We start from the raw sequence: 12,434 nt of genomic DNA on the forward strand, positions 1-12,434 counted from the left end.
GGTCAGGAAGGGCTCTGTCCCTCTTGCGGCGGCACCATGAAGGAGGAGGGGGAAGTTCAGGTCTCCTTGGAGGGCTGCATGCCCTCTGGCCTCAAGGCAGTTCCTTCTTTCCCTCCACGCCTCCAGCACATTGCCCCACGGGGTACATCGTGTCTTCTTGCTTCTACGTGATAACATGACACAAAAGGGGAATGGGGACCATTGCAAGATGTTGCTCACTTTGGGAGCCACACCCTTGGGGGGGTTGGCAGAGGCTTGACTGTCAGAAAGAGCCTTTTGTCAGTCAGCAAGACTGACACTTCATCTTTGACCTCCTTTACAGAAAAGTAAGTAGAAAATTCTGATTTGTAAGTGAAGCATCTGCTACCTGGGTTGGACAGGCAGGAAGAGAAGACGTGTCCAACACAGAGGTGGTCTGGGGGCCAGTGGGACCGACTGGGAAAGGTTGGGTCTGAGTTGGCATGGTCTCTCTCATATTCCCCTGGCTGGTTTACCTTTGCCCCTTGGCCCCTGGCCATATGCACCACCCCTGCCACCCCCCCAACAGGAGACAAGTCTATGCTTGTTGACATTCCCAAGAAAAGCATCACACTTCCCAACCACCATGACCATGGAGCTCCCCTCCACACGCCCCTCCAGCCTGACTTGAGCTGGGGCTTCCTTGGAAAATGCAAAACTCCCCACTGCCCCCCATGCTCTCCCCCAGTGCCACATCCTTCCAAGTCTGTTTCCTGTGTCACTGATTCCAGAATGAGATGTTCATTTGCTCTTTGAAAATAGCATTCAGAGCCATTCAAACAAGCCTTTTCGGCTCAGATAAATCACAGAGAATGGAAGGGGAGCTCAGAGCTGTTTTTCATTTAGAGGAGCCCCGCTCTCCTGGAAAGCACCCAGGCCTTCCCACCTGAAATACAGCCTCCTCCTTAATTTCGTTCCACAAGCCCCCTGCCCACTGTCAGTTTGATTTAAGCGGTAATTCAATCCCAAAGTGAGCAGCCCCTTTCAATGCTTCTCATTACTTTTCTGCATAATGTTATCATATATAAGGACCTGGGCTGAGGGACACTCACACCCCAGCCATTACTCATGCACAGTGCCTGGTCTGGGAGCTTGGCAGGGGTCTGGTTTAGGGAATCAGGTGTCTGCCTCATTCTTGGGGGCAATTGTGGTGTGATTTCTTCTCTCACGGGAAGCTCAAGATAACAATTCATTATTTTTTTCTCCATGCCCCAAAGCGATATAGTATAATGGTGGCCCCTTGCTAACTAGGGAGGATGCATGATAATCCAGGTCACAGACTGAACGACCTCAACACAGAACAAAGACTTCCATAAGACAAGGATGAAGCATTCTCAGAATGCTTGGGTGCTCTCCTGACTCAGCTGCTTTTGGTGATGACAAGCCCCACCAAGCCTGCTGGTATTAATGAGACCCATTGGAGCTGCTTTGTGTTCCTAGGAAGATCTAGCCCATGTCTATAGCTCATGTAGTGTCATTATCAAAAACTCATTATCTAGTAATTTTTCAGAAGTTCTTGTTTGTGTGGAAGTGTTGTCAGTGACCACACTCTGGGTGATTGACTCAACAACAATTAGCTGGATGTCCACACAGCTGGTTCTTGTCAAGATGCGTTACCAAGCCAAAGAGAACAAGTGAACCAACCCTAACATCTCCCCAGCACCAAGGAGAGCTCTGGGGGCCTCCCAGATGAGTGATGGAGCAGAGGGGCAAGAGCCAGAGCAGCTCAAGTATAGACTCACTCTGTGTCGCGGCTGGGATGCAGCTTCCTCTGTACCATCTTGCCCCTGCCTCTGGCTCTGGCACCTCCAACGTCACTCCCCAAACCCTGCAAGCCTGGAGAACGCAGCTCAGAAGGCCAGAGATTTGGCTGCATCATTTCGGCCAAGTTCAAAGCCTGACAGTTAGGAAATACAAAGAGATGTGGTGAAGAGGGAGCACAAAGCACAGGGTCTGGACAGATCCGAGAGGAGAGGGTCCTTTCCATATCCAGACTCTCTTGGGGAAAATGTGGGGAAGAGCTCACTGGATCACAGGCCAAGTCGACAAAAGTGTTTGCCTCCTTCTTGATCAGTGCAGCAGATCCTAATGGGGTACGCTGTGATGCTGCAGGGTGGAGCATGCAGGAGCAGAATAGGGAGCTCCAAACATCAGGGATGAAGTGAGAATAAGGAATCACAGATGCAAACACGGGGAAAAAAAGGCACATCTCTGCATTGGCAGCTGCTCCCTGTGCAGAATGATGTATTCAGAGTTACCATTTTTTCTAAGTTTTATGACAGCATATAACCGTGGCAGCTGCTTCACCTTTGTCTGGCAACCTGAAACCAAAACCAAAACACTATTCTGGGGACAGTTACTTTAAAAAGGAAGTTGTGTCTCCTTCTGAAGCCCAGCTGGGCCTCCAGCTAGAAACCCAGCTGCCGCAGAAGGAAAAGGTGGTGCCACCACTGCTCCAGTCTTCCCTGGACCAGCCCCTAGCCTCACATGGGGAGGAGAAGGAACTTGAACCTCTTTCTGGATTCACCTGCCAGCCCCCCTACTCTTTCTTAGGGCAGATACAAAACAAGGAAAGGGAGCACAGATTTCAGACTAGTGATGGCATCTCCCTCTGACTCCCTGATGCTCTGGGCTGAATTATGTCACATGGTCAAGTCCTAGTCTCCAGTAGGTCACAAGGAGACCTTATTTGGAAATAGGGGTACTGTAGCTATAGCAAGTTAAGATGAGGTCATATTGGAGTGGGGCCCTAAACCAAAATGACTGGAGTCCTAATGAAAAGGGGAAATTTGGACACACACACACACACACACACACACACACATACACACACGTACACACAGGGGAGAACGCCAGAGGAAGATTGGAGTTCTGCTGCCACAAGCCAAAGAAAGACCAGAAGCCAGGAGAGAGGCCGGGGACAGATGCTTCCCCAGAACGTTCTGAGGGAGCACAGTCCTGCTCATCCCTTGATTCTGGACTTCTGGCCTCCAGAACTAAAAGACTCTAATGTCCTGTTGTTCTAGGCCCCCCAGTTTGTGGTACTTTGTCCCAGCAGTCACAGCAAACCAATAATCTAGGTTAAAAATCAAAACCCAAAACCAAACCAAACAACAACAAAACAAAACAGGGGAAAGGGAACCTATGCTTCACTTCTGGGGATGCCTTGACTGCCTCCTGACCAAGTTGCTGTTTTAGGGAATATTCAGCATGGGTCAGTCCTGGGAGCCAACCGTGGTAGACCAGATGTCTTGAATGACCAACATCCAGTCTATTTGAAATTACCCTCTGCAGAAGGGAGGCAAACCATAATTCCCCTAAATCAGGGTTTCTCGATGTAGGCACTGTTCCCATTTGGGGCCCAATCATTCTTTGCTGGGGGGGGCACTGTCCTGTGCATGATGGAGGTGTAGCAGCATCCTTGGGCTTTACATGCCAGATGCCAGCACACCCCCCCTCCACAGCTGCAGTGACAACCAATGCCAGATGTCTCCCAGGGGGTTGTAGCGGGGAGCAAAGTCTGCCCTCGATGAGAACACTGTCCTAAAGGAGCCTATCACACTTTCTTAAACCCCGTGCTCTTGCTTCTGAAGCTAATGCACGAACTAGAGAGCCCCTGTGGGCTGTGGGATCTAGAAGCCTGCAGTCTTTCTCAGCCTGGGCCATTCCTTTGGCTGGTTTTGTAGCAGACCCAACACACACCTTTGATTGTGAAGACTCCTGAACTGGCTTTCTCTTCCGGGAAATGACATGGAGATTCCCAGCTTCCCTCAAACCTATGTTCTTGCCTTCTTGGTCCAGAGTTGGTGGGGACACTTGCTAATGAGATCCTGTGTAACACGCCACATCCCTGGGATGCTCAGTCCATCTTCCCTGCGACTGGAGGGAAGCCTCTCTAGCCATTGTCCAGCACCAGGAGGCTTCTGCTGTGTTTGTATATTTGGAAAACCATCACAGTCGACTCTGCCAAATTCATTCAGCCATTTTGGGTCCCCCTATTTATTTTCTTGGCTTCAGTTCAAAAGCAAGAGCTCTATGCACTAGTAAATGGATATTAGAATCCCAATTTCCCCCCTCACTGGTGAGCAAATTGAGTTTATTTTAATGGTATCCAGGCTGTTGATTTGTTTAAATCAATTAAATGACCAAAGTGGTATTGTTTTTCTGCTTGTTAAAGACAGTTATGTATCCCATTCATCAGTGTGTCTCAGGGCATTAAGCCCATCACTGATTCAGGAGAGGTTTTCCCCGGGGAGCCCGTGGTCACTTCAACCATCTGCCAGCTCACAGCTTCAGAAACAAATGGAAGCTCCTGGGGTGTGCATGAGAAGCAAAGACAAAGGCACCACTTCAAGCTAAGACAAAAAGGAAGCTTGTGTGTCACCATGGGTCCTGTGTGCTGGAGAAAGCAACACGTAAATTGTCCATTGATTCTGCAGTGGTTATGGGGTGGGGGCGGGAGACAGAGTGCCACTTGCTTTCCTGAGCTAATTAGGGGTAAATAATGCTCAACCCTAGTTGCAAGGAATGCTTTCAATTTTTTGCCCATCTGCATCTTTAAATGTTTTCCTTTTAAGAAAAGATCATTTAGACCTTCTTTCTGCAGCTCTGCAGACCTTTGGCTGAGGTCCTGATGTGCACATCAGCTCTTTTGTGTTGACTGATCCCTAGGGCCATGACTCCCAGCTCCATCCTTCTTGTCTTTCTGGGGCTTGTCCTTGGCCTTCGCAATGGCTTCACCCAAAAAAGAGAACCAGAAAACTTAGCAATGGGTTAATCATGTCTTAGACACGTTTCTCTGGAGGGTGGGGTTGGGTGAGGTTGCGGTTGAATAGGGGTGGACCAGGTGAGGTGCAGGGTCCAGTGTAGCCCCACCCATCCTGGGCTAGAGGCGGTTCACAAGCTATGTGCCCTCATGGTGCCTTGGTCTGTCCCATCCATTAAATGGGACAATCGATGATGTGTATGACTTTCGTGGTATGTTCATATGTTCAAATAATTCCGAATATGTGGAAAATACACCAGACATGGCCAAAGGTGCTTAGCAGATGTAGAATGCAATGGGGCTGAGGAGCATAGCTTTACTGAAAAGAAGGCCTTATTGTTCTTGCTTTCTTAGACTCAGCCTTAGTGTCAGCTGGTCTAGGGGCATCCCTGGGGACCAAAATTGCCTGTGGTTAAGGACTGTTGTGCTGGCTGCAGGATCCTTACTCACATATATATAACCTCATCTGAACCTGTTTTCCGCCCTCTGTAAATTCTGTGCGTTCCATGTATCCCCTGGCTCCAATAATGGAGGCCCCTTGGAATTTCTTGCCTCAGCATAGGCACACAATTATAAGCTTTGGGTCCATCTTTTCCCTAGGAGGTGGTTTCTTCTGCAGGAAACTCTGCAGATGTGAGCTGGACTCAAAACGTTCATAAGAGTGCAATGGAAATGCCCAAGCCTGCTCTTGCAGATGCTTGGGGTCTCAAGCACAACACTGTGGGACGGTCTCCGTTGGTCCAGACTCAGTTATACCCAACCCCAGGGCCCACACATGGAGATCCGGAAATGTTTTCTTACTCGTTGAAGTAGGAAAGCTTTGTCTTGAAAATAATGCAGATCCAGGGTGGAGATTTTAGAATCTGTGAACTATGGCATAGAAACACGAATGCCCATATTCTTAGAGTTGGTCTCAGATAATATTGTTAAAAAAAATAAATGAACAAATAATATTTTTTTTTAAAAAAGCCCTTTTGAGGTCATGGCCTCAACTCATGGCAATTCTTTTCTCATTTTTTTCCATATTATGTTTTTTTTAATAGCAACATCAGAGTACTAAATATACACAGGAAAGTTAATATAGGTGTTGCATGTACAATGTTTTCCAAATACATAGCTTTGAGATACAGAAACAACTTAAAAAAATCTGGAATAAAAGTTCACCTGTATGGAAATCACACCCAGCCCCCCACCCCCACTCAAATATATCATGTCATTTCTGTTTATTAACATGATTATGGTATGCATTTAAAGAAAAACACAACAGTAAACTACAATAGTTTAACTTTCAAGAAGATGGCATATAAATATGTCTATAAGGACAGCTGTGGTATAGATATATGTATAACACTTAAACAGAGATGCTTCTGTTTTGCTGTTGAAAAATAACAAGTGCTCCATGTAAAAGTATAAATAAACAGTTAACAGTTTATTGTATCAGAAAATAATTTAGGAAAATCAAAATAAACCCAGATTTACTATACATGAGGAAAGGGGAAAAAATAAAGTTCTACAACATTTAACTTAAAACCTGTGAAAATAGGCCACTGTGGCCATCAGCATTTAATTTCTCGTCCTGTGGTTCAGGTTCATGGTCTGTGGATTTTCCAGTTCCATGGGTGAGCTGGGGAGGAGGAGGAGAGAGATGGGCCCATCTTTAAACGTATGTAACTAGACCTGGCAAATTCAAGTGTTATTCAGATGCACTAGGAATGTGGGAAATGGAAATGGATCCCTCTGTTTCCCAGACGTGTGTCACATAGATGCCCCATGTGAAAAATCCAGCCAATAATCTGGATGTTTCTCTGGGTATTCTGTTTTACGCCACCCTAATGCCCAGGTGTGCCCAATGACTTGAAAGCAAAACATCCAAATGGTTGACTGCCTTTTCCTTTCCTAGTGGCATTCTAATGATCGATGGTGAGTTTAGTCAGTGACAAGTTAAACCGGCAAAGAGGCATTCAAAAGCTAATTCGATTTTTTTGTATAAAACATATATAGGAGCCAGATTTGTTGACTCGACTGTGCAACCGTGGACAGATCTCTGCCACTGGTCCCCACCGGTTCAGCGTTGAACAAACTGTTTCCCATTAAATGAAACAACAGTTGAAGGGTTTCAGATATTTCCCTTCCTTTTGGTTATTGATAGTTTCTAAATGTTTTGCAGTAAACATTTACTCCTTCTGGGAAAAAAAATGTAAAAATAATTTAAAAATATGATCCATGCTTCCTCCAATGTCCAGTTTAACACTTCTGGGTCTAACTCGTGTTTGAGAAGAGTCCTGATCAATAACATGTGTAGGGAGACTTAATCTCTTGCTGATCCATACCTCAATCCAAAGTTAAGTAAACTTAAACAACTTAAATGACAAGTTGAGGCTGTTAAAGCTCAGGGAAGGCTTTGTTGTTACTGTTCTGCTATTCATTTGAGTCATTTTAACTGAAGGGTAACCGAGTTCTGGGCTCCAGCACCCGCCATCTTGCTTTTGCAGGGAAGGTGGGAGAAGGAAATGATCCAAACAGGGCTGCCAGAAGAAAGGGAAAACAAAACAAAACTCTAGTCTTTAAGAAAACAATTACCTGCAGCCCAAAGCTGGTCACATGTTTCCCCCAAATCTCTTTTTCATTCCAAAACTTCACAAGTTCCCACATGTCCCTTTCACCATGACTGGTGAGGGTTTCAGGGAGCAACGGATACCATGGATGTTGTTCTGTCTTCCCACCGAGCAGAACAAACACGGGGTGGGGCGTGTCTCTGAAACATTCGCTGAACCTCAAGCCATTCCATGTCATCTTGGGCTGGGAATTCATCTTTAAGGATCTATTCTCTGGTCAGCTGACTGAGGACCAACTTTGTTAAGGACCTTTCACCCTTCTGAGGAAGCAATCCAAATGCAGTGAAAAGCAAACAAAAGGCCTATTTTTTTAAAGTGTCTGTAGGTCATGACAGTTCAGTTCAAGGAGTGTGTGACCAAATGTGGGATCTGCTATGCCAGCTGACTTTTCAAAACCAGCTGCCCATCCCTGTCTTTAATGCCCTTCACCAGGAGAATAGCTGGGCTTCTATGCAGAAGTGGCGTAGTACCTAAGAGCACCTTAGACCTGTCCTCTCCAGGAATTCCATGTTAAGTTCGTGTTTTCCTGCTGTAAACTCATCAAGGAAAACACTCCTGTTGCTTTATAGACCTTAAGTTGTAAGCCCTCACATAACATATTAGAAATCTATATGCATAAGACAGGAAAATGCAGAGTGGAGCTCCCAGACCAAAATAGACTTTGGAGGCAGATGGGGAGGGTCCCTTCTGGTGGCAGTGGTGCTTCACAAAACCTGGCCAGGAACAGTACTATGGGCTTGCTGTCACACCCTTCCGTGGATTTCAGCAGCTACGACTTCAGCAAAGCCCCTCTTGCCTACTCCTGATGGTCTCTCAGAGTTTGGAAATGGAGGTTGGATGTTACAATGATTTTGAAATTGGCCCTTTTGGCTTGCAATGGTTACAGAGTGAAGGACACATGGTTGTCTTAGAAATGGGACAGTGGCCCAGGAGGGTGGTATATGTCTGCCTTTATGGTTCCCTGCATAATGATTTGAAATAATTATACGAGGGTCCCTCAGAGGGTTCCCCCTTCCTAGACTTTTGTAGCTACAAGTCTTCATGGTACACGATGGTGCCCAAAAGTAGATGTTAGTACTGCATAGTGTTCTTGCTTCTCCCAAGGCTAAAGTACCCCCCGATTCTCTGGAAGCAATAATTTGCCAGATTCAGCAAGACTGGGATGAACTGACAAATGAAGGACAGTTGCCAACCCAAAAGCTATAAGCATCAACACTAAAGCATTTTATTGCAGAATTTCAGAAATTTGACAAAATCTAGACAGTGTGATCAGCTGAGTTAATGTCCACATAAGAATGAAGCTTGTAGGGATTTGTTATTTGGTGTTGCAGATATTTACATGTTGATTTTGTGTGAAAATCCAGGTCTCCAGGGGATCCTATTTTAAGAGAGAGACCACTTGGGACAAACCTAATTAACTTTCAAACAGAATTTCCTACAATCCGATCCTCTGCATCATTCCCACCACATATTACTCAGCAGATGTTTTACTGTGAGATTCAAGATATTAGCAAGAGTGAACTCAGCCCCAGGGGATGTCTTAGCAACTCTCTAGGCTTATTATATTAACCTATTTAATTTACACTATTCATGGTATATGTGTGTTCTGATTCTACCCTACACAGAAGAGATAACATGACTATTTATACATTCACTGACCCTCACCCCCCTACTCACTAGCTGTTTAAACTGCCCCAACCCCAAGTTCTCATAAACCTATACGTCCCAGATATGCAAGGTTGGTCAGTTTAAACCATGTCTCTTAAGCTGAGGTTGTCCCATACATGACTTAGATTTATGGATTCATTCAAAACTATTCTCTTGAGTCTATGCACACTAACTCTTGGAGCATTTAGCAAGGAATCCATCAAGTGGGACATACAATGGAGCTACTCAAAAGATTTGTTTTAGCATTCTAGCTCCAACACAGACATATATTATAACCAAGTTGACTATTCTCTTCAGTTGCCTTTACAACTGGCCATGGGCTGTGCACTTACAAGGGTGGGGTGTAGACCTGTCACTGGCATGGTGTCTGAAAATCCATGGAGAGAAGCCCCTCACCACGCCCTTGCTGTCCGTGCACTACTCCCTTAAAGAGCCCATGACAAGCATCTGTCCTCTTGCAGCTCCTGCTGCAGCCTCTATGTTTAGCCCCCTCCAGCCAAAGCGAAATGGAGTGGAGGGGAGAATGTGCAGAGTTGAATTCCTAGCCAGGGATTGCCTGCTCACACGGTGACCAGTCTGAATTCCAGAAATTGGCTATCTTGTGTTTGCTGGTTGAAATCTTTCTAGAATCATTTGAGTTCAAAAAGAAATCTATTTCTGTTGGCTTGATGGCTGGGGTGATCTAAACAATGATGGTTCTTTGCCTACACCTCTATTTACCCACTCCTTACACTCGAATGCAAACGCTAACCCCAGAAAGGCAAAACTATGCACAACCATGCTCCACACTTTTCGGAAGGAAGGGCTGGTAGCATATTTCAAAATATCAAACAGCTATTTAAGACCTCGCCAAAACCCCACGAATTGTGCTGAGTGTAACTAACACACAAATCTTGGCTCAGAGCAGGGGATGAAGAGCAAGTTTGTCTTCATAGCCGGAAGCACATCGATGTAAAATAAGTCAGGAAGAATAATCAAAAACTCAGATGGTGAGAATTTTGCTCATTTATGTGGGCTGTGCTATTTACATTGGAAAACAAACAAACGATCAAAAAACAGTATGGCATAGCAAATTGACAAACTGCACCAAAATAACCATTCCAAAATTACATGAATCATGGTGTGTTTTGGAGTATCTGCTTACTTAAAAGCAGATGTTGTTTAAGAAGTACGTTGCTAAGTGTGATCAGTATTGAGGGTGAGCTTTGGAAAAGGCAGCTGCCTTCTCTTCTTTACCAGGAGGGATGACTCTCCCTGGGGCTCCCAGGGCCCTGTGGGCTGTGTCTCTGTCCTTGGATTCCCAAGTCTTCCTTGAGAATTGGTTGACCTAGCTAAGACTCGACAATGTATGTATGTGCACGGGAAGGGGTCCATGGAGAGAGGCAGCACTCGAGGAAGAGAGAAGTTCATCGCCTCGCCTCCCTGCCTCCCCTGCAGGGCCACTCCTGTCTAGAATGACGAGGGGTTTGGTGGGAAACAAGGCGGATGGTTTGTAATGACTGGGGCATCTCCTCCTTGGCACTGCACTGCATTTTCAGCCGGGAGGTAGGAGCAAGGCTTCCTTATTCTCTTCAACCTCAGGCCAGCCCTCGTTGAGCAACTGACAGTTCCCAGGAGATGCGCACAGCCCTCTCTTCTCTTCCTGCCATCACTTTGCCCCATTCTCTTCCTATCACTTATCCCTCTCTCTGGAAATCACTGTTTTTAGCTTCTATGTTAATTATCTGCCTCCTCCTAGAGTAGAAAGTAAAACCCATGAGGGCAGGACCATGTGGCCAACGTGACAGGAGTTCAAGTCTTGGCATGAGCAGATGAATGGCAAGTTCTGGCAAGCCACAAAGAATCGCTTCTCTTCCAACTGCATCTGTGAGTAGTGTCTTCTGAAGGGACTCATGCAGTGAAAGAAGAATGACCACAGCGCCCTTCCCCACTGTGATGTGTGGGGTGACTCGGTGGAGACAGGGCGGGGAGCAGACACCTCGAGGGAGTGCTGACACTCACTCATGCTGGGACCTCCCTGTTGAGACATGATGGTGTCACAGTATGGACAAAGAAAGGTATGTACTGAAGCCATGCGCTGAGATGAAAGTCATGGGAAGATCCAACCAGACCTGACAGGGCTGCAGGTCCCAGCCCTGGCTCCTCGTCTTATCTCCCAAGAGACTGGGGTCAGCCCAGCTTCCTGAGCTGCTGATGATACTGGACCATCTGGGAGAAGAAGCAAAAAAAAGGTGGAGTAACTCCTTGGGCAGTAAGAGTCACATGGAGACCTTACAAGGCAAAAGGGTCAATTCTCCATTATGTGCTTTTCTTAATATGACAAATGGGAATGGACATCCTCACACAAAATTCCTGAAGACTAAAAAGCCTATACAGAAGATTCTGCCTGAGGCTGAAATGTGGCTGAGAAAGAGCAATGTATCTGTGAGAAGGAAGAGTGCTCAAAGACGTCAAGGTCACGGGGTAACTACTGAATTCCTAGGGGTCAAATTCAGAGTTGGTGGGATTTGCTGATAAGTCCAGGCTTCTGAGTTTCAAATGCTCCATGAAGAACTGAGATAAACATCTACCTGGAGGGCTGAGATAAACATCTAGTCAAATGCAGCAAGAGATGTCCACCCAACTCAGGATGGGGAAGGACCAGAAATACTTGGGAGAAACCAAGGCTTCCTAAGAGGTGTTTACTTCCCACACAGGAAGGACACCGACTATGGAGACTAACAGCCCTCCAACATGCCCGAGGGGTCCCCACACTTCCACACTGAGTGTGAGCAGGCTGCAACCGAGGAGGAAGATGCGGTGGGCACACGGCCCGGCTTTGCCCTGGATGCTGCTGGAAGCCGAGCCCAGTGGGGAATGCCCAGGAAGACTTCCCGGCCGAGCCTGGAGCCCCTTCCCCTAGGCACTCAGAACTTGTCAACAGAGTAATTACACCCATTATTTCAACCAGATAAAAATGACAAATGCACAAAGATTAGAAGTAATTAAGCCTAGAAACAGGCTGGACTGGACAGCAGAGTCCCCAACACCCAGCCTAATTGTTCCAAAAGTTTTCACGGTAGAAGATGGGCAGTGGTCTGTGTGTGGCAGGGGCCACAACCATGGATTTCAGTCACTGAAGGGATGAGATGGAGGTGGACAAAAATTGGGGGACTTACCAAACTATAATGCTCTTCCTCTGAGTGCTTCTGTTGAGGGACAAAAAAATCTACAGCAAACGTGAGGACCCGGCAGATGGAGGGAGGCTGAGGAGAGCAGAGGCCAAAGCAGAGCGTGGCCCCGGACTGCGGACAGATGGCCGGGACACAGCCTCCACATGGACACACAGAATGCCCGGACCTGCGTGCCCAGGGCCTCACTCCGGAAAC

General features: G+C 46.6%; 1 protein-coding gene across 1 annotated transcript in view; it reads right to left on the reverse strand.

Moving 5' to 3' along the window:
- Positions 1-10,127: 10,127 nt before the first annotated feature.
- AJAP1 (adherens junctions associated protein 1) overlaps positions 10,128-12,434 on the reverse strand; it is a 126,594-nt gene continuing 124,287 nt past the window's right edge. Inside the window, exon 7 of the mRNA XM_028108555.2 lies at positions 10,128-11,274. The gene's annotated coding sequence lies outside the window, so the exon portion shown is untranslated. The remainder of the gene's footprint in view (positions 11,275-12,434) is intronic.

Source organism: Eumetopias jubatus, unplaced genomic scaffold (genome assembly GCF_037043125.1).
Source record: "Eumetopias jubatus isolate StellerSeaLion01/CBP00866 unplaced genomic scaffold, mEumJub1_p1.0 scaffold_4, whole genome shotgun sequence".
NCBI classification, from domain to species: domain Eukaryota; kingdom Metazoa; phylum Chordata; class Mammalia; order Carnivora; family Otariidae; genus Eumetopias; species Eumetopias jubatus.